The sequence below is a fragment of the Erpetoichthys calabaricus genome, chromosome 4 (assembly GCF_900747795.2).
Source record: "Erpetoichthys calabaricus chromosome 4, fErpCal1.3, whole genome shotgun sequence".
Classification (NCBI taxonomy): domain Eukaryota; kingdom Metazoa; phylum Chordata; class Cladistia; order Polypteriformes; family Polypteridae; genus Erpetoichthys; species Erpetoichthys calabaricus.
Window position 1 is genome coordinate 332,929,692 of NC_041397.2, and position 22,591 is coordinate 332,952,282.

The window sequence follows — 22,591 nt, forward strand, 5'->3', positions numbered from 1 at the left end:
AGCAGCGGCGCTGCAAGTTTGGTTTGTTTTCAGTTAAGTCAGGCATTAGGCAAGTGTCATTGAATAGCGGCGCGTGATTGAATAGCAGCGCTGCAAGATTAGTTTCTTTTCAATAAAGTCAGGCGTTTGGCAAGTGTGATTGAATAGCGGCACTGCAAATTTAGTTTCTTTTCAATTAAGTCAGACGTTAGGCAAGTGTCATTGAATAGCGGCGCGTCAATGAAGAGCGGCGCTGCAAGATTAGTTTCTTTTCAATAAAGTCAGACGTTAGGCAAGTGTCATTGAATAGCGGCACTGCAAATTTAGTTTCTTTTCAATAAAGTCAGGCGCACTTTGCAGCAGCGAAGTTCTGCTTTTAAATTTTTATTAAGATCAAAAGAAAACCTTTTTAAACTGAGGGAAAATATACCAATAACAATTTGTTAAGGATCTGTTTTTTGTGAAGCTGCCTTTACTCAGCCTGTCCGCTGTTTTATAAATGAATGCCATATAAGGCCGTCCTTTCTCCTTCACAGTCAGTTCACATGATTACGTGTGAGGCGTGATGACACGATACGCAACCGCTGCAACCCTGCCTCCCACGGCCAGCGAGCTGCTGTCCATTACTGTATATGGACAAAAAAGAGGTTCCAGTTATGACCGTTATGCTTTGAATTTTGAAATGAAACCTGCCTAACTTTTGTAAGTAAGCTGTAAGGAATGAGCCTGCCAAATTTCAAAATTCCACCAACACGGGAAGTTGGAGAATTAGTGATGAGTGAGTGAGTGAGTGAGTGAGTGAGTGAGTGAGTGAGTGAGTGAGTGAGTGAGTGAGGTGAGTGAGTGAGTGAGTGAGTCAGTCAGTCAGTCAGTCAGTCAGTCAGTCAGTCAGTCAGTCAGTCAGTGAGGGCTTTGCCTTTTATTAGTATAGATTCACAAAATGTAGACATGAAATGTATAAGGTGTGAAGCCTGAAATACAAATATGAAATAAACACTTTCACAAAAGGTACAAGTATAACAAAACAAGTGCACTTTTATTCAAGAATTTAACTGAAGAAGAAAGAAAGCACGTTACAGTAGGCGGCTGATATGACAGCTTGTGTGGTGCAATGCTAAGAACTGCTGCCTTCCAATCAAGAGGGCGTGGTTTTGATATCAGCTGCTTCCCAAATTTACCATTTTGAGTAGTGAGCTGCTCTTATTGTTTATATCATACAATAAAAACATACATTTGATTTGTGTCTGTCAATTTATAGTACTTGTCAAAGTGTTTTGTTTTTCAGTTTTATTGTCTCACTCACATTCAAGCTTTCACACAACACAACACTGTTTTGTTACACCCCATCTTTATTTGAAAACCGTGTCAGTTCTTGTGCGCGAACGAGACTTGGAAAACAGTAGATGTGGATGTGAGTGGTGTGCGTGACTGACGATGACTGTGGATGTGAATTTTTTTATTCAGTTGAATTCTTGAGTGTTCCTGCTCACGCTGAATTAGTATGTGCCTTCTGATCCATCATGTCAAAGCCACACTGACATAAAAAGAGAGACTTCGGTATATATGACATTAGGAATAATTCATTTTATAACCTGTATTGTACATTTTGGAATACATTGTTGCACTAATGTAACATTATATTCATTTTCATACCTTCATGCGGTTGTTGTCATGACATTACCATGTTTTTTTTTTGCCCCCCCCAATCTTGACCAGTGTCCACATGTGTCCGTATGTTGGTATTTCTTTTGAACTCCAGGAGATGAAAGGGACAGAATAGTACAGAGAGGTCAGTTCTGCACTATATACAGTCAACAGATTCAAATATTAACAGTTCACACACACACACACCCTAGGACCGTCCTTCATTTACGACATGTGTATAAAGTGTGAAGCCATCCCCATCGTGTAGCACAGCCAGGATCCCTGATGGTCCTTCATCCCGACATGCTCTCGCCCAGCGATCAACCAAATAACATTCTCATCTTCTTCATGGGACTGCAGTTTATTCGGTCCTCTGCCTTCTTGAGTCTTCCCAGGCTTGATGGATAAAGTGCAGACCTTCGTGAAACTTGTGCAATGCAGAGCCTGCGTCTCTGTGTGACAGGTCACTTGTCAATCAGACGTCCAGCCCATCCCATCTTCAGGGCACTTACAGTAGCTAGCTGCTCCAATGCTGTATTACTGCTGTGAGATAATCCCAATTTAATATCTACAAGAGACTACTCTTCTATGAGACATACTGGGTTTACTTCTGGGACGCTATGCTGTGGTCCTGCATTACACTGCGGCGTCATCACATTGTATAAGAAATCTCAGGATATTTAACATTAGTTCACATGAGAGTGCTTTTAGAATTGATAGATAGATAGATAGATAGATAGATAGATAGATAGATAGATAGATAGATAGATAGATAGATAGATAGATAGATAGATAGATAGATAGATAGATAGATAGATAGATAGATAGATAGATAGATAGATAGATAGATAGATAGATAGATACTTTATTAATCCCAATGGGAAATTCACATTCTTCAGCAGCAGCATACTGATACAATAAATAATATTAAATTAAAGAATGATAATAATGCAGGTGAAAAACAGACAATAACTATGTATAATGTTGAATGTTAACGTTTACCTCCCCGGGTGGAATTAAAGAGTCGCATAGTTTGGGGGAGGAAAGATCTCCTCAGTCTGTCAGTGGAGCAGGACAGTGACAGCAGTCTGTCGCTGAAGCTGCTGTTCTGTCTGGAGATGATCCTATTTAGTGGATGCAGTGGATTCTCCATAATTGATAGGAGCCTGCTGAGCGCCCTTCACTCTGCCACAGATGTTAAACTGTCCAGCTCCATGCCAACAATAGAGCCTGCATTCCTCACCAGTTTGTCCAGGCGTGAAGCGTCTTTCTTCTTAATGCTGCCTCCCCAGCACACCACTGCGTAGAAGAGGGCACTCGCCACAACTGTCTGATAGAACATCTGCAGCATCTTATTGCAGATGTTGAAGGACGCCAGCCTTCTAAGGAAGTATAACCAGCTCTGTCCTTTCTTGCACAGCGCATCAGTATTGGCAGTCCAGTCTAATTTATCGTCCAGCTGCACTCCCAGATATTTATAGGTCTGCACCATCTGCACACAGTCACCTTTGATGATCACTGGGTCTATGAGGGGTCTGGGCCTCCTAAAATCCACCACCAGCTCCTTGGTTTTGCTGGTGTTCAGGTGTAGGTGGTTTGAGTCCGCACCATTTAACAAAGTCATTGATTAGGTCCCTATACTCCTCCTCCCGCCCATTCCTGATGCAGCCCACGATAGCAGTGTTGTCAGTGAACTTTTGCACATGGCAGGACTCCGAGTTGTATTGGAAGTCCGATGTATATAGGCTGAACAGGACCAGAGAAAGTACAGTCCCCTGTGGCGCTCCTGTGTTGCTGACCACAATGTCAGACGTGCAGTTCCCAAGACGCACATATTGAGGTCTGTCTTTAAGATAGTCCACGATCCATGCCACTAGGTATGAATCTACTCCCATCTCTGTCAGCTTGTCCCTAAGGAGCAGAGGTTGGATTGTGTTGAAGGCGCTAGAGAAGTCTAGAAACATAATTCTTACAGCGCCACTGCCTCTGTCCAAGTGGGAGAGGGATCGGTGTAGCATGTAGATGATGGCATCCGCCGCTCCCACCTTCTCCTGATATGCAAACTGCAGAGGGTCAAGGGCGTGTTGAACCTGTGGCCTAAGGTGGTGAAGCAGCAGCCTCTCTATGGTCTTCATCACATGTGATGTTAGAGCGACAGGCCGGAAGTCATTCAGCTCACTAGGACATGATACCTTTGGGACTGGGGTGATACAAGATGTTTTCCAAAGCCTCGGGACTCTCCCCTGTTCCAGGCTCAGGTTGAAGATGCGCTGTAGAGGACCCCCCAGCTCCGATGCACAGACCTTCAGCAGTCGTGGCGATACTCCATCTGGACCTGCTGCTTTGCTGGCATGAAGTCTCCTCAGCTCTCTGCTCACCTGCGCTGCTGTAATTGTGGGTGGGGATGTCTCTCCTATGTTGGTATCAGCAGAAGGATGTGTAGAGAGTGCAGTACTCAGAGGTGAGAGTGGGTTAGGGTGGTCAAACCTGTTAAAGAAGTTGTTCATTTGGTTTGCTCTCTTCACGTCTCTCTCAATGGTGGTACCCCGCTTCGAGCTGCAGCCAGTGATGATCTTCATCCCATCCCACACTTCCTTCATGCTGTTATTCGTGCAACTTCTGCTCCAGCTTTCTCCTGTACTGCTCCTTCGCCGCCCTGAGCTGGACTCGGAGTTCCTTCTGCACGCGCTTGAGCTCATGCTGATCACCGTCTTTAAAGGCCCTTTTCTTCTGGTTCAAATGGCCCTTGATGTCACTTGTAATCCATGGCTTGTTGTTAGCATAGCAGCGTACTGTTCTTACTGGAACTACAATGTCCATACAGAAGTTGATGTAGTCAGCAGTGCAGTCAACAACCTCCTCAATGTTCTCACTATGTGATCCCTGCAGGATATCCCAGTCTGTAGTTCCAAAACATTCTCTCAGAGTATTCTCAGCCTCCAGGGTCCACTTCCTGAATGATCGTGTGGTTACAGGTAGGACTCTCACTTTGGTTTGTAGTGAGGCTGAAGCAGAACCAGGGTTATGATTCTCCTTTCCCAAGCGCAGGCAGCGGGGTGGTGCTGTAGCGTCTTTAACGTTTGCATACAGTAAATCAATAGTCTTGTTTCCCCGGGTGTTACAGTCCACATACTGGGAGAATGCAGGTAATGTTTGTCCCAGCGTCACATGGTTAAAGTCTCCAGCGATTAGCACAAGCGCCTCAGGGTGCTGCGTTTGTAACTTAGCAACAGCAAATGGATGATGTCACTCGCTATCTCCACGTCGCCCAAGGAGGAATATACACGATGACAACAATGACATGTCCAACACTCTCGTGGGCAAGTAGTAGGGACGTAAACTTACGGCACAACAGTTTTGATGTCCCTGCAGCAAGTGGAGATTTTGACGTTAACATGTCCAGAGTTACACCACCATGTATTAACATAGAGAGCGAGTCCTCCTCCTTTGTGCTTCCCACAGGTACTTGCGTCTCTGTCCGCTCTAACGGTGCTAAACCGGGTAGCTCCACGTTAGCATCTGGGATGGTGGTAGTTAGCCACGTTTCACAAAGTGCCTTGAGCATGGGAAAGGCGCTATATAAATAAAATGTATTATTATTATTATTATTATTATTATTATTATTATTATTAAACTGCATTCTCTGTAGGTCCTGACATTTTTCACCAGCGCAGGCCAGTTCGTCGATCTTATTTGAGGATTGAGTTCACATTCCCCAGAATCACAGAAGGCACCGAAGGCTTGAAACGCCACTTTCTCGCAAGCCGCTTCATTTTTTAGCTTAGTGCCGGCTCTGCTGCCACGATACCGCCTTCTTACCTCGTCGGGTAAATAGGGAACCACACCGGCACTGGCATTTGATCTCAGCGCTCGAAGTTGAGTACTTGAATAGGCGAGTCTCGGCGTGTAAAAATCCATGCCCACATTGTAAAAGTAAGTGTGTCCAGGGAACAAATCCACATAAAATAAAGTGGTAGGAGTGATCAATAATAAAAATAGAAAAATAAAAGTAGAAAAGTACACATACATATACAGTCATACATTATACTTTATTTGTGATGAAGGGGAAATTAACATTTATAGAAGTGCAAAAACAACTATAAATATAAAAATAAAAACACCTTTACTAATTTAAATACTAGCAAAATACCCGCGCTTCGCAGCGGAGAAGTAGTGTGTTTAAAGAGGTTATGAAAAAGAAAAGGAAACATTTTAAAAATAATGTGACATGATTGTCAATGTAATTGTGTTGTTATTGTTATGAGTGTTGCTGTCCTTATATATTTACTAGCCAACCCGCGGCGTAACATATGACACATAATTATGTATTGATGGGTGAACACTTGCTGAACGACACAGTTGTCCAAATGGGTGGGTTTGTTGATACCACTGTGAGTGAATGAAAAGATGGACCTCTGGAGAGAGCAACATACAATTGTCCGTGACTGAAAGCGGGATCGTCTGTGACGATGGAGGCCATGCTGGTGAAAGTTTACTTCGTCGGTAGGGATAAGTTTCAGCACGTTGTTCCTTAAGGGTGTAAGTGAGTCTTCATTGTTGACGCTTAATATAGCTTGCGTACTGAGTTGTTCCGGAGTCACAGTTGAGAAACACTTTTTTAATGTCTTTTAAGCACAGGGATAAAAATTAACATGTGAAACATCCGTAATGTAATAAGCCACCACGAAAAGTAACATTGCAACAATGCACGCTACGATCCATCGCTGTAAACAGAAGTGAAAACAAAAATCGAGCCGGGTGCATTCTTTAACTGCCTTGTAGCGCATTGTAGTGCTGCTGTTTTGCAGTAAGGAGACTGTGGAAGATTTTGGTTCGCTTCCCGGTTTCTCCCTGTGTGGATAGCGCTTTGAATACTGAAAACACCGGTATATCAATGTAATGAAGTATATTATTCTTAATGCGTCCAGCGCTCTCTCTCTTCGCACGCCTGTACGTGTGTGTGTGCTCGCTCACTCTCTCTCCCTCGCTGCACGTTGTCCTGCAGGGCATACCAGTAAGTGAATGAAAAGTTGGAACTCTGGAGAGAGCAACGTACAACAGTCCGTGACTGAAAACTGCTTTTGGCAGATACATGCACATCTTTTTGAAAGTTTGGCCCTGTGCCTTATCAATTGTCATCGCAAAGGCAAATCTAATCAGGAAATTGGTCTTTGTGTTAAAGTATAAGGCAAATTATCCGCGACAAACAGTTTTACACACTGCATACCAACCCCGTGGCGTAGTATACGCCGCATAATCACGCCGCTTTTTTATTGTTTTTTAAGCAGAGGGAAAAAATGAACATTTGCAAAATCCGTAATGCCGCTTTCAGTAAGTACAATGCACACGCGTTAATTTGTCAGCCACTTTTTGCCAGCAGTCTTTTCTGGTTGGGCTGCTTTTGCAGTAGTTACCGCTTGTGCGTATTAAATCTTGAAATCCTTCGAGTAACTAATTTAACTAACTAACACCCACCCAGCTTGTGAGAGAAAAAAATGAGCCCGTTCTGTCATCATTTTGTTGCAGCCTATCAAAGACTTGCTGAGCATGTTTTTCTAGACTCAATATACAGTGGAACCTCGGTTCACAACCATAATTCGTTCCTAACCTCTGGGGTCGTAAACCGATTTGGTCGTGAACCGAAGCAATTTCCCCCTATAGGATTGTATGTAAATACAATTAATCCATTTCAGATCATACGAAACTGTATGTAATATATTTTTTTTAAAGATTTTTAAGCACAAATATAGTTAATTATTACACCATAGAATGCACAGTGTAATAGTAAAAACATTGAAATAACACTGACACAAACACCCAGGCTCCCTGCTCAGCTGCATGGCATGTGCAGTGCATGCGCAGGCTCTCTCTCTCAGCAGCACGCGAGCCTCCCCAACCCCCCCCCCCTCTCTCTTTCAGCAGCACCCGAGCCTCCCAGCCCCCCCCTCTCTCTCTCTCAGCAGCACGTGAGCCTCCCCAGCCCCCCTCTCTCTCTCTCAGCAGCAAGCGAGCCCCCTCCCCCTCTCTCAGCAGCACGCGAGCCTCCCAACCCCCCCTCTCTCTCTCAGCAGCACGTGAGCCTTCCCAGCCCCCCCTCTCTCTCTCTCTCAGCAGCACGCGAGACTCCCCAGCCCCCCTCTCAGCAGCACATGAGCCTCCCCAGCCCCCACCTCTCTCTCTCTCAGCAGCACGCAGCCTCCCCAGCCCCCCCCTCTCTCTCTCTCTCTCAGCAGCACAGCCTCCCCAGCCCCCCCCCTCTCTCTCAGCAGCACGCAGCCTCCCCAGCCCCCCCCTCTCTCTCTCTCTCTCAGCAGCACGCAGCCTCCCCAGCCCCCCCCCTCTCTCCCTCTCAGCAGCACCCGAGCCTCCCCAGCCCCCCCCCTCTCAGTAGCACGCAAGCCCCCACCCCCTCTGTCTCTCTGCTTCGGGCATTCTCCCTTGTCCAGTGTGTGAGCGAGTGAGGAGAGAGAGAGAGAGCAAGCCAGTACATTACAGTGAGCGAGAGCAGGCTCGAAGGCAATGTGTTCCTGTGGTATAGCGGGTTCATAGCTCCCCTTCAAAACGCCATTTTTAATCAGGCGACTGACAGTAGTGGAGTCAGGCACAGAGAAGGTCAGCTGCTGAGAGAGCGTCTCGACTGTTGCAGGGCCTGAAGCAGGTGAGACGCTAATGAAAAAGAGGCACAGGGCTTATTGGTGTTTAAAGACTGCTTCTTTCATTGTGTTTTAACCTCAGTTTTAAAGGATTGCGCGGCTCTCTCTGTCTGGCACTGCCCGTGTGTGAACCAAGGTTCCACTGAGGTTGACTAATGAAAAGTCAACGTGGCTCAGAGCTGCAAGTGTACTGTGGCACAGACAAACAGAAATGACAGCATGTTTCCCTTGGCTTCGCGTCCGAGTTGGTGGGCGTGGCTCTGTGATTCTTTCGTCGTATCCAGTGGTCTAAGAGTTGGTGAGCGTGGCTCCTTCCTGCGTGCGCCATTGGCATCTTACTTGTCGGCGGTTTAGTGAATCCACGCCCCTTCCAGCGTGCTTTCCATGGTCGGCTACTTGTCTTCTGGCTTAGTGAATTATATATATAGATAATATACACACACATAAACATAAATATACATATACATATATACACATATCCACATATATATACATACACATATCAACATATATATACACACATACAGTACATACACACACATATACATATATACATATACACAACATATATATATATATATATATATATATATATATATATATAGTATATATATTATATATATATATACACACATACATACACACTAATATATATATATATATATATATATATGGTTGAAATAGTTTTACTGTCAAATAAATGCAAAGAGTACGCGACACGTGTTTCGCCCCTCATTCTGGGCTCATCAGGTGTACACAATCCACTGCACTCCCTCTCGGGAATCGAACCTCAGACGTCAGCGGCGAAGCCCCTAACGTTGCGCCACGGCGTGTGGTTCATTTATTTGACAGTATCTAGACAGACATACATACATACATATATACATTTACACACACATATATATATATATATATACATATCTACAATATATATACTGTAAATGTAATTGTGTTTTCATTGTTATGAGTGTTGCTGTCATATATATAGATATAATATACACACACACACACATAAACATATATATACATACACGTATATACATATATATACATATCTACATATCTACAGATATACATATATATATATATATATATATATATATATATATATATATACACATACATATACACATCCACATATATATACATATATATACATATGTCAACATATATATACACATACATACACACACACACATATACATATATACATATACACATACATATATATATACACACATAATATATACACACACAGACACTATATATATATATATACAGTATATTTATATCTACATATACATATATATTATTATATATCTATATATACATATCTACATAATATATATATATACATATCTACATATACATATATATATATATATATATATACGCATATCTACATATATATATATATATATATATATATATATATATATATATATATATATATATATATATACATATCTACATATATATATCAAAATACCCGCGCTTCGCAGCGGCGCAGTACTGCTTTAAAATTTTTATTAAGAAGAAAAGTAAACCTTTTTAAACTGAGAGAAAATGTACCAATAATTATTTGTTAAGGATCTCTTTGTATAGCACGTTGTCAGTTTGCCCCTCTGCTTGTAATATGACCAAGCTGTGTGCTGAGCTTACTGTTGAGCATGCAACGTACAGTTTGCTATGTGAAAAGCAGTCCTGCCTCAAATCAATGCCAACCTTTTGTAGGGTCTGTCCCTGAGACTTATTAATTGTCATTGCGAAGCAGAGCCTTAGTGGAAATTGTAGGCGTTTGAATTGAAATGGGAGATCAGGGGTATAACGGGGATGCGAGGAATAAAAACTCTCTCCCCTGAGCCACCGCCAGTAAAAATAGTTGCCTCAATGAGGTTGTTTTGCAGACATGTGACCCAAAGTCTCGTGCCGTCACAAAGTTTCAGTGGCTGTACGCAAATCCACAATCGGTTTCATATTCTGTTCGTACCTGTGTTATTTGTTTTTTGAACAGGTTTGATTCATCGAAGTGATCACTCCTGCTGCGTTCAGTCACTTCACGTGAGCTGCTCTCTTGTGTGATGTTGCGATGTCCACGGGTTTATTTAATGTTAGCTAAGACCCGGCAGTTAAATGTGTCTTCTCATTTAACTTGTATCTCGCGAATATGGCATTGCAAACGGCAGCGGGTCAGTTCACGCGCTTACGTGGGAGGCGTGATGACGCGATATATTTTGCTATATATCAAAATACCCGCGCTTCGCAGCGGCGAAGTACTGCTTTAAAAATTTTATTAAGAAGAAAAGTAAACCTTTTTAAACTGAGGAAAATGAACCGGTTGTAATATGACCAAGCTGTGTGCTGAGTTTACTCTTGAGCATGAAATCTAACATGGTTTGTGCCCTTCAGAATGAAAACAGTTTGCATTTACCTCTTTAATAAAAGGCGAGCTTTAAAGCCTGAGAAATCACCCCGTAAATGCACACGTTTAATTGCACATGCGTTAATATGTATGCTTACACAGTATTAAAAGACACTCAAAAATTAACGTCATTTACCTTCGTTCCCGTGTTTGACTCGTGCTGTAAATCTCTTCCTTGTTTTTAGTTCACGTGATTATGTAGGAGGCGTGATGACGCGATACATGACTCCGCCTCCTCCATTAGAGTATATGGACAAAAAACAGGTTCCAGTTATGACCATTACACGTAGAATTTCGAAATGAAACCTGCCTAATTTTTGTAAGTAAGCTGTAAGGAATGAGCCTGCCAAATTTCAGCCTTCTACCTACACGGGAAGTTGGAGAATTAGTGATGAGTGAGTGAGTGAGTGAGTGAGTCAGTCAGTCAGTCAGTCAGTGAGTCAGTCAGTGAGGGCTTTGCCTTTTATTAGTATAGATTTGTCTTCTGGTTATCTGTCTGTCGTCTCCTGACTCCATTCCCTCTCTTTAAACTGCTGTCGTCCAGTGTCCTCATCACAGCCTCCTCCAGCCTAAGTTATGTTTAACTTTTATAGACCTGTGGAGTTTAGGACACGAGTGCATTTGTTGTCTCGTTTTATGTATTTATCATGTAATGTGCCCTAAATTATCATTTACTGTTATTAAGACACAATAACAACAATAAGCGTTACACAAAATACTCCACTGTCATCTCAATAGATGTCACTAATAATTATAACTCATTACATTTATATAGCGCTTTTCTCAGTACTCAAAGCGCTATCCACACAGGGAAGCTAACCCACACTCTTCCACAGTCTCCTTACTGCAAAGCAGCAGCACTACCACTGCGCCACCTGTGAGGGCACAAGACCTCATGACAATGAAGAGAAACTGCAGGAACAGAAACATAAGAAATGCGACAAACGAGAGGAGACCCTTCAGTCCATCAGGCCCGTGTGTTTAGCTAATAACTAAGCTGTCCCAACATCTCCTCCTGATTCTTCTTTAAGGTTGTTGAGGTTTCTTCTCTAATTTCATGTCTCAGTAGTTTATTTCCGAGTCCCACAACTCTGTGTATGAAGAACTTCCTGGCTTCTTTTTTAAAGGCACTTCCTCTTAATTTCCCTCGATGTCCTCGAGTTTGTGATTCACTCTTAAGCTGAGAGAATTCTGCTGGCTCTACTTTATTAATGCCTTTGAGGATTTTACACACCCAGATGAGGTCCCCACATGTTGTCCTCTGCTCAATACTAAACAGGTCTAATTCACAGAGTGTGTCACAGTCAGACATGTTCTTCAGTCCCATGATGCACCTGGCTGCTCTCCTCTGCACAGCTTCAAGTGCTGCTATGTCTTTCTTGTACTGTGGTGACCAGAACTGCACACAGTACTCCAGATGAGGTCTTACTAGTGTATTATATAGTTTGAGCATACTGTCCATTGACTTTAACGGTTATTTGTCGTTATAATTGCTGCTGCACATTGGTTAGTCACTGAAAATGTTGTCACCATAAAGCCCTAAATCCTATTCAGAGGTCTCTTCCTGTAGCTCACTGTCTCCCATCTTGTATTCATACCTGATGTTCCTTTGGCCCACGTGTAGCACTTTGCACTTTTCTACATTAAATTGCATGTTCCAAGTGTTCTTCCAGTTCTGAAGGTTGTCCAGGTCTTTTTATTTTTACTGCCTCCTCAGTGTCTGCTGTCCCTCCATTTTTATACCAGAATCAATCAGATGAAGTAATGAGGGTCCAAGGAGAGACCCCTGAGAGACTCCAGTGTTGATTTTGCTTCATGTGGAGCTGTCTGCTCTTATCTTCCTCTCACACAAAACTAGAAGTAGTCGTTGTAGTACATTGTAGGACCCCAGACTTGTCATAATGGAGACTTTGCTCAGTAACTTTAAAGTCCTTTTTCTTCTCAGTAAAACTCCTCATACTTCATCTTCTCTACTCTCTCTGACTCCTTATTATTTCCATAATAATTAAAGGAACATAAGGATTCAGTCGTTCTTCTTCATTTCCCCCTTCATATTACATCAGCCCTGTAGCCTTGGCGTGCCCTGAGCTCATTCAAGACTGACGGCTTCTCTCCGGTGAGTAAGAGCTGCTGGATGCACTTATGTAATCAACTAGTGGTGTGCGCTAACAACGTCTTAGCAACTCTCAGCATCGGAGTGACAACCTGAAGATAAAAGTTACCCAGATTGTCACGAGGTGAGGACCACGGTGGTGCAAATTAATAAAAAACAAAAACAGTCTGGTTAGCTCGGTATGTCGTAGTGTGGTGGAGCAGCTGTTAATGAGGTGGTCACTGAATCCTACATTCATGTGCAGATGCACCTGGTCTGGCTGATTGCCTCATTGGCACTCTGGGGCACTTAATTAAGTACTGTGCCCACTGATATTTAAAAGGAAATGCTGAGCAGTACTCGGGGAGGTTGGAGGATAAGGAGAGAGAACTTCAAGTAAAGATCAGCAGTGCAAGAAAGTACAGAGGAGGTGGGGAGGCAGGGAGGTCGGACGACTGCAATGGAGCCAATTTCACTGGGGCTGTGAGGGGTCTCCCTGCTGAACTTTAGTGTAAGAGCGGAGACTTGGATTGTCCCTCCAGAGGTCCGGGTAGAACAATACAGTATATGTGATGACGGGGGGCCGGCTAGGTGTGTCTCGGCCAAAGATGGAGAGGGCAGGTGGGAGGAGAGTCAGTTGATGGGGGGCTGAGAGAGGTGTGCTTATCTTGTCGAGGAGACTAACCTGATGCCTTGAATCATTTCAGTGAGGGGCTTTAAAGTATTGATGGTCTGTTTTTAACCTCCACAATTGCACTGCCTTTTTATGGACTATTTATTGACTTCTTTCTTACTGCATTGCACTTGTCACATGTGTGTGTTCGGGGGTCACCTTCTGGGCTCATCTGAGGTAAGCGCTACCACTCTGGGACACCAGGGGGGCGCGATTGCTAACACTTGTATCTCTCTTATCACCCAGAGGTTAGAGAGGATGCCCACTGAGTGTAACTGGCCATGCCCCTTGTAGTCCTTGAACTGTAAAAGCAGGGCACTCCCAAGAGGTGACATCTCCTTCACGTGATAAGTGTTTGTTAACCTCGTGCTGTCATGCCCATCATTTTCCTTCAAATTCTAAAATACCTCTTGCTCTTCCCCTTTTAGGAAGGCATTGAGTAGATGTGCCCATTCATGGTGGCCAGCAGTGTCAGGCAGTAGTGTCCTCAGAAATCAGCAGGTACAACTCAACGTCATCCACAGGACACATTAGGACTTCAGTTGGGCAGGTCCCTGTCCTCGTCCAAGGTGTTGGGCTCCTGCTGCCTAAACTCGTGCTTTGGTTTCTGCCAGGTCTGCCTTTGGTGAATTTGTAACTGGTTTATCTGGTCCACCAGTTGTTGGACTGATTCCAGCAGGTTGGCTAGTTTCTGCCATCGTAAGGTACAAAATCCTTCTGACTACGCCACTTGTCATCGGACTCGGGAAGAACAGGACTCTGAATAAATGTTGGGGTGCCAACCGGGTCACCCTGTTTACTTGAAATTAAAAAAAATGAAAATGATTGGCTTACTTCAGATGAGACCAGAAGGTGACCCTAAGGACACACATGCGTGACACACTTTATTATTTTGTTATTGCAGTTTGACTTTCAAAACCAGTTGTTGTCTTTCACTTGCCACTGTGCCATTCTGGGTTACGACCTACTAGGGGGTCATGTGGACTGTTTGAGGTCAGGTGAGGGTCCCGAATGTTGAGACTTGACACAAATAACAAATAAAGATTATAGTCTATCTCAGCTTGTTTATACTCCCTTTACGTTGATTAAAATAAAAAAGCTGAAAAACAGAGCTGCTGTTACACACTGAAAATTAGTAAAACATAATCTTCATCTGTTATTACAAACTGTGATGGAGTAAAATGAGCAGAACACAAGGCAGGGGATTCTTTATCACTGCAGAACTGAGAGCACTCTTAACTCAAGTGTAAAAGATATATTATTTTATATTACTGATTGTATGGTGTGATTTGTTTTCCTCAGATTTCATAAAAATAAATCACAAGGAGCAAGAGCTGGAAGAGTTGAGAAATTCAAATTATATCCTGACCAATAACTTCACTGAACTACAAGAGAGCAAAGATATCCTGAAGTCTCAGTACGTAACTCTGAATGAGAAACTTCATGAAATGGTCAAAGTTTTCAGTAATCTGGAAGAAAGAGTCGATAATGAAAGTTCTGAATGGAAAAGAAACTACACTGAAGTAAAGAAAAGTCACGATATCCTAAAGTCTGAATGTGTCGCAAACTACACTGAAGTACAGAAAAGTCAAGATATGCTAAAGTCTGAATTTGTTGCAAACTTCACTGAAGTAATGAAAAGTCAAGATATGCTAAAGTCTGAATTTGTTGCAAACTTCACTGAATTAATGAAAAGTCAAGATATGCTAAAGTCTGAATGCGTCGCAAACTACACTGAAGTAAAGGAAAGTCAAGATATCCTAAAGTCTGAATGCATCGCAAACTACACTGAAGTACAGAAAAGTCAAGATATCCTAAAGTCTGAATGTCGCAAACTACACTGAATTAAAGGAAAAGTCAAGATATCTAAAGTCTGAATGTCGCAAACTACACTGAAGTAAGAAAGTCAAGATACTAAAGTCTGAATGCATCGAACTACACTGAAGTAAGAAAAGTCAAGATATCAAAGTCTGAATGCATCAAACTACACTGAATAAGAAAAGTCAAGATATCCTAAAGTCTGAATGCATCGCAAACTACACTGAAGTAGAAAAGTCAAGATATCTAAAGTCTGAATTGTCAAACTACACTGAAGTAAAAAAGTCAAGATATCTAAAGTCTGAATGCGTCGCAAACTACACTGAAGTAAAGAAAAGTCAAGATATCCTAAAGTCTGAATGCATCGCAAACTACACTGAAGTAAGAAAGTCAAGATATCCTAAAGTCTGAATGCATCGCAAACTACACTGAAGTAAAGGAAAGTCAAGATATCCTAAAGTCTGAATGTGCACAAACTACACTGAAGTAAAGGAAAGTCAAGATATCCTAAAGTCTGAATGCATCGCAAACTACACTGAAGTAAAGAAAGTCAAGATATCCTAAAGTCTGAATGCATCGCAAACTACACTGAAGTAAAGGAAAAGTCAAGATATCCTAAAGTCTGAATGTGCAAACTACACTGAAGTAAAGGAAAGTCAAGATATCCTAAAGTCTGAATGCATCGCAAACTACACTGAAGTAAAGGAAAGTCAAGATATCCTAAAGTCTGAATGCATCGCAAACTACACTGAACTACAAGAGAGCCAAGATACCCTGCAGTCTCAGTACGCAACTCTGAATGAGAAACTTGATGAACTGACCAAGGAGTTCAGTTATCTGAAGGAATTATACTGCAATGCTACAAACATGTGTCCCGGTGAGTGCTCTGCTGCAGGGTTAGTAGACTGTGAGCTCCTTGCTCATCTAATCCCTCATTTTTCATTTGCTCTTTTGTTTCATTTTCCACAGATAAGACTTGCTCTCTATTTAAACCGGGTTGGGTCTTCTTCAGTTCCAAGTGTTACTTCATTTCCATTGATGAAATGACCTGGAATAAGAGCCGTGATTGGTGCAAGACAAGCGGTGGACGACTAGTGAATATAGAAAGTTCTGACGTGCTGGTATGTCATTTACGCAGGTGGATTTAAAATGTCTGTCTTCAAACTGTATACTGTAAGTTAAACTGTCAGGACAAGAGCATTAAAAACAAAACTCTTTGAAAGTGCATCTCAAGAAGGTCTAATCTGAAGTGGAGTCAGCTCAGTATGTTATTACAGCAGGAATGTCTTTGTTTAGCAGATTCCACCAATAGATCTGAAGAGTCTGTCAACACATTTCAAAGGCTCAGAGCGACTGCCATTTTAATCAAAGTCTCAGAGACTCTTTGTTTAGTGTTGACTGTGTGAGAAAGTAAAGATTCTCTCAGAGGACTCTCTGTGTCTTTCTTCATTCGCTACAACTGACGCCATCAGACATGCTGTGAATCCTAGTTGCTGTTTCTTCTTTCTTGGCTCCAGGAGCTCTTAGAGTTGCCGTTTCTACATTACGTTTAAATGCATTTCTGGTTTTTGGTTCAACGTCTGGGAGATACGTAATGGACAAAAGGGTCACTGGTGATGAGTTAGTCAATTAGTAGATAAAGCAATTTAAGTTTTGTTCATCATTTGTTCATGTAAATCACCAGGTGGCCATTGCATCGCTCCAAATAAAACCCAGAATGCCACTGAACTGCCCTTCTGAGGTGATAGGCCCCTGTTAAGACCCAAATCAGTACAAATGTCTGCAGATTCTGTCATTGGTTGATTTCCATTGAGGCGCTGGGGTTTTTGTGAGATTTCCCCCAGGGATGTCGTATTTAGTATCCAGTATCTCTGTTAGCGCACTGACACATTATTAGTGTTGGGCATCACTGCCATCTGCTCATGTGACACAAGAAGTGACACAATAGCTCAGTTTATTATAAAAGCAGGTGACACACTGAGAGTTTTGTCTGATTGTTACATTTATAAGTGAGACTCAGGCAGCTTATATTAAAGTTAAAAAGGAGGTCAAATGTGTTTGATTGATTGTGACTAAGAGAAGTCAATTCAATAATAAAGACACATGCAAGTTCAACTGTACATCAACTTCTTTATTTCATGTTTTCTTATCAGGGCTTTTTAAAAAAGAAAGCTGCTGTCACTCAAGATATTTTTGGATTGGCCGTATAACATCAGTAAAGAAAACAAATATAGCAGGATGGACGCCGGACCTGTGAAATCCAAGAGGTAAGAAGACTCCTTTGAGTCGAGACGTCTCACTTTGACTGAATGAGCTCCAAAACCGTATTAGGCAGGAGCAGAAAGGGGGTCACCTACAGATGACACTTTACTGTCATTAGAGGTGACAAACACACTGTCTGCTGTCTTATTTGATAACATAAAACAGATGAACGGACATCACAATAATTTGTGCCTTTCTGACATTATTGAATCACAGACCATTTTTGTATAAATGTCACATAAATATGGCCGGTGACTGCTGACTTCACGTTTAGCAACTCCTTTCCTCTAATCCTGCCAGGACTGCTGGCCTCACACATGTAGTCATGAATGTCGTTTCTCAGAGCTCTGAAGACAATAATGAAATACGTTACAAATGACAAACGCTCTGCAGTGCAGTAAACCAAACTACAAGTAAATAAGTGAGAATGTCATTTCTGAACTTAAACACCCGGCTGAGGTGCCACGAGGCCACAGGGTGCCACAGGGACAGTGAGTAGCCGAAGCGGCTGAGGTAGGAGTGTGAATGGACACAAAGTGGATTACTGCGGGTGTGATAGCTGACATATAATAGGCAGATTATGGGATATTGTTGGTCATAAAGAGTCCATTCATCCATACAACTCTACTCCTGCCTGCTGTATCCAACTGAGGGAGCTGCACACCATCCAGACAGCAAAGAGCCCAAAATCTGCCCAAAAGCCAGGCTGGCACAGGGCAGTCAAACTCTGAAATGAGCCGGGCACCATATACTTGGGCAGAGCTTCATCACGCTGCCCCACATTCATCTTCATTTCTTATTAATGGTGTAAGTACAATACGATGACTTGTCAAGTTTTAGTTCATGTTATTATCATGTGCACTCTTCACAATTCACGTATCCCATAGTGCAGTGAGAACAGTTCAATACCAAGAAGAGACAAGGAGTTCAACACAACACATGAAATGTGACAGCAGATGAACGATAACAGACACAGGTGGGCTGTCATCAGCATGTGTCGTCACGTGTAGTGATGGTGTTTCATCTGCTAGTAACAGAAGGCTTCACTCTCATGTCCTCATAGATATAGTTACGCAGGTTTGGTTCTCTCTTTTGGGTGGCACACTGGTAGCTACCCACACCGCTGTAAGATGACAAGGGTACCCCGGTCCTCCCTGCATTTGAGTTCACATGTTCTCTCCATGTCTGCGTGGTTTCCTCCTGGTGCTCCACAAACACACACATTCAGTGGATTGGCGATGCTAAATTGGCCCTGCAGTGTGTGTCTCTCTGCCTGCGATGGACTGGCTCCCTGTTCAGGGATTGTTCCTGCCTTGGGCGCCTGTTCAGGATGAAGTGGGTTTAGACAATGGAGGGACCACTGGTTCTTTTAGGTGATGTGTTCAAATGTCTTCATTTATAATCTGAATTGTCAGTAAATGTTAAATTGTTAAATGGTATTTGTATGTATTAGTTTAGGTCAGACGTTGAGCCGTAGTGTCTAATGAGCTCTTAAATGAGGTCATCAGCATGGTTAAGGGTCACAAGAGACACCGCAGCACTGATGGCCGCTCAGAGAAGAGCAGAAGCCACTCTATAATAAACACTAACGAGGCCATGAGGCTTTAGTAGAATAGAAAAGGCCAAGTCTTCAGAATCATCAGAGGCCTGATAAAGTGAACTAGTCAGTCGTGTGTCTGAGGACGGCTACTGCAGATTAGCAGAAGTGTATTCAGGCAGAAAGCAGGAAGCAATGGCAGCATTTCTAGACGTCCGCCTCAAAGTCACGTCAATCAACACGGAAAAAACGGTCAAGTTACACAAATCACAATGAAGGCTTTGACATATTCATTCATTTTACAAAGATCAAGTGGTTTTTGAACCCAGCATTGCTAATTTTATGTAGTGGGATATCTAAGAAACCATCAAAAGTGTGTCTGCTAATGTTCAGAGACCTTTGTGCTAATATACAGTACCTTATATATATCTTTAAAAGTAGAGTTGTGTCATTTGAATCAGAATACACGAATGAAGAGTTTGTCAGCTGAGATACAATCTTCAACAATGACGACCCTGACTCAGGGTGGGGTGTGTGTGGGGGGTCATCGTCCAGTATGGTTTCTATTATGAGTGTCCTTTATAATTTAGTTTAATTCACCCACCATGGCTAAGTCAGGCCCAGCCTGCCCGTGTCCAGTGAGGATTGAATTTCAGTTTATTAGCCACACTGCTGACTTACAATCCTCTGTGCTGCACAGCCTGGTGGCCTTTCATCTGTTTAATGTCTGAAGTCAGGTGATGTGTGTGAGGCTACGAGGTCAGTCAGGTCAGGAGAAGGCCTCACAGCTCCTCTTGTGTTTCAGAGCCAGCGATGATGACAAAGAAGAGTGTTTGTTGATAGATCTGAAGATGAACTTGGTGTTTAACCACAAATGTGAAGATCGTAATCACTGGATCTGTGAGTCTGCTGCGTTTCCTCTTCGTATTTAAATTGCTATCAAGAGTTCCAGTCACCTGCCAGAGCCGCTGTCTTCAGGAATCGTAAGGATCACTTCATCAGTAAATCATAGAGCTGCTAGTCTGAGCCGAGTCCAGACGGTCACCTCACTTTGTCATGTAGGTGACAGAGGTAGTGAGTGACAACATACTCTACATACAGGACTGGGAGGACATGAAAGCTGACATCTTATTGTAATCTCAGTGTTGGTCTGTGACTTCTTCTCAGTTCTGACTAAATAGACCCCCGGACCCTGAACTGCACATGCTGGTTAGAGATAACTGATGAAATGATAAAACTTCATTTATATATGAGAAGAAATCTGATTTTTATAAAACAATTTTATATTTGTTTAACAAGCAACACATTCAAGTCCTTTCAGCATTTAGTAAAATGAAGATACGTCACCAACCTGTGTCTGTCTTGAGTGATGTGATAAAGTATTTACCCCCTTCCTGGTATTTTCTGTTTTTACATATTTTACACAACGCAGATGATACTCAGCTGTACTTCAATGTTAAAAGTGGAACTTCATCAGAGCTTTCTTAGCTCACAACCTGCCTTAGTGAAATTAAAACCTGGATGGAGCAGAACTCTTTAAAATTAAATTGCAATAAAACTGAACTCCTGCAAATTGGGACTAAAATGTAACTTAATAAAATGAGCTCCTTCCCAGTCCATCTTGGCAGTGATCTCATCAGACCTGCCTCTACTGTAAAAAATCTTGGTGTCATTTTTGATTCCTCCCTTTCTTATTCCGCCCACATAAATCACATTAAGAAATTTTCTTACTTTCACCTCTGTAACATATCCCGTGTTCGCTCCTTCCTCTCCTTCTCTAATTCTGAGAAACTTGTCCTGCTTTTATCACATCCCGCATTGATTATTGTAATTCCCTACTGGCAGGTGCCCCTTCTAATCTTATATCACAGCTCCAGCTTATTCAAAACTCAACTGCAAGAGTCTTGACTCGAACCAGCAGCAGCGAGCACATCACACCATCCTGCTCCGTCTTCACTGGCTCCCTGTGTCCTACAGAATCAATATCAAATCCTACTAATAACCTACAAAGCTTTAAATAACCTCGCACCAAACTACATCAGTGACCTTCTCCATCACTATGTGCCTGTCCACCCACTAAGGTCCTCTGATTCTGGTAATCTTTGTTGTGCCCCTCACTAATCTACACTCCAGGGTTGACAGCAAGGGCCTTCAGCTGTATTAGCGCCCAGTACTCTGGAATTACCTACCGAAATTAATCAGGTCAGCTGACTCCATGAATTCTTTTAAAAACAACTCAAAACTCATCTGTTCAGTTTGTCTTTTAGCTCTACTTGACTTTATTACCTTTTCTCTCAGTTTACTTCTCTGTCAAGATGCTCATGTAACCTGTGTGGTGGTGTGTGTGTGTGTGTGTGTGGTGGGTGGAGACCATCAGTTATGATTGTCTGTTTTTTTTTCAGAATTTACTGTCTTAATCTTCTTTATGTTATTTATCTGGTTTGTACAATGCTATATACTGTATATTCTGCTGTTCTTTATTATATTCTGTAAGTGCCTTGAGCATGGGAAAGGCGCTATATAAATAAAATGTATTATTAACGCATGGCCTCTGACCTTTAGAGAAATGAAATATTAGAAAAAGGAGACCAGAGGAAAGACACAATACAGTTTTTAAATCACTGCTTTCTTTATTCAGTAAACAAAGTTATTAATCCAACACCTCGGTGACCGATGTGAAGGTGTCATTGCAGATCAGAGTCTCAGTGCTTGGCTGGTGCAACTTTATCAGCAGTAATGAGAACTTAACACTCTGTGATTTATAATTTGAGATCAGACTTTCATGAACATAAACTGTTCATGTCAGCACGTCTGTTAGTACAAGTTAGCAATTTGACGAGGCTCTGAAACTCTTTGGATGTTTCTTCTGGAATCCTCTGAGACTTCTTGACTCAGGCATTGCTGCCCCCTATTAGCAGGCCAGCTTTTCCTATGAAGATGTTGCTCTTTTCTGAATGTTTTTGAGATGATGGCTGTCACTGTGGTGCTGTGGAGTCACAGACCTTAGCAATGGCTGAGCTTTCCTGGTTTCACTTGATCTGAGATTTCCTTTGAGGTTAAGACTCCGTGTTCTTCTAGAAACCTTAGGGTGACAACTTCACTGTCAGGGCAAGTGACAACATATGGTGAGGTTTAGAGGCAATTCAATAAAGCTGGCTGCAGTCTTGTTATCAATGGATCTTTGCTCAGCTGTTTGTGTGACTCACTAAAGAGACAATTCTCTTACACATGGAGATACAGCTGTGGGGTTACTTTATTACTTCAATATCTTAGACAGGCAGCAACTTATAAATGGTGTGATACGTTTACTCTGATTCTGTCATCGAATATTACATTTAGTCTAAAGATCTGAAGCCATTCGTTATGACAAACATATAGAAATGGAGAACATCTGGAAGGGAGCAGAAACTGAACATCACTGAGCGTTTATCACAATCAGAGCTGCCATCGTGACGAGCATTTACTACCACATGACATGACGTCTATTCTGTGTTATTAATGTCCGAGTCTT

At 42.3% G+C, this 22,591-nt stretch overlaps 2 protein-coding genes across 4 annotated transcripts in view; one reads left to right on the plus strand and one right to left on the minus strand.

The window, feature by feature from the left end:
- The window catches only part of LOC114641392 (C-type lectin domain family 5 member A-like), a 1,576,682-nt gene extending 1,556,178 nt beyond the window's left edge, over positions 1-20,504 (plus strand). For 2 of the 3 annotated variants that reach the window (XR_007934660.1, XR_007934661.1), the window contains exon 9: positions 20,113-20,335. The gene's annotated coding sequence lies outside the window, so the exon portion shown is untranslated. Of the gene's footprint in view, positions 1-20,112; positions 20,336-20,408 lie in introns of those variants that run through there. The other variant, XR_007934659.1, reaches the window with a different exon arrangement.
- LOC127527373 (lectin BRA-2-like) overlaps positions 1-22,591 on the minus strand; it is a 404,208-nt gene that overhangs the window by 279,746 nt on the left and 101,871 nt on the right. The gene's annotated exons all lie outside the window — the stretch shown is intronic.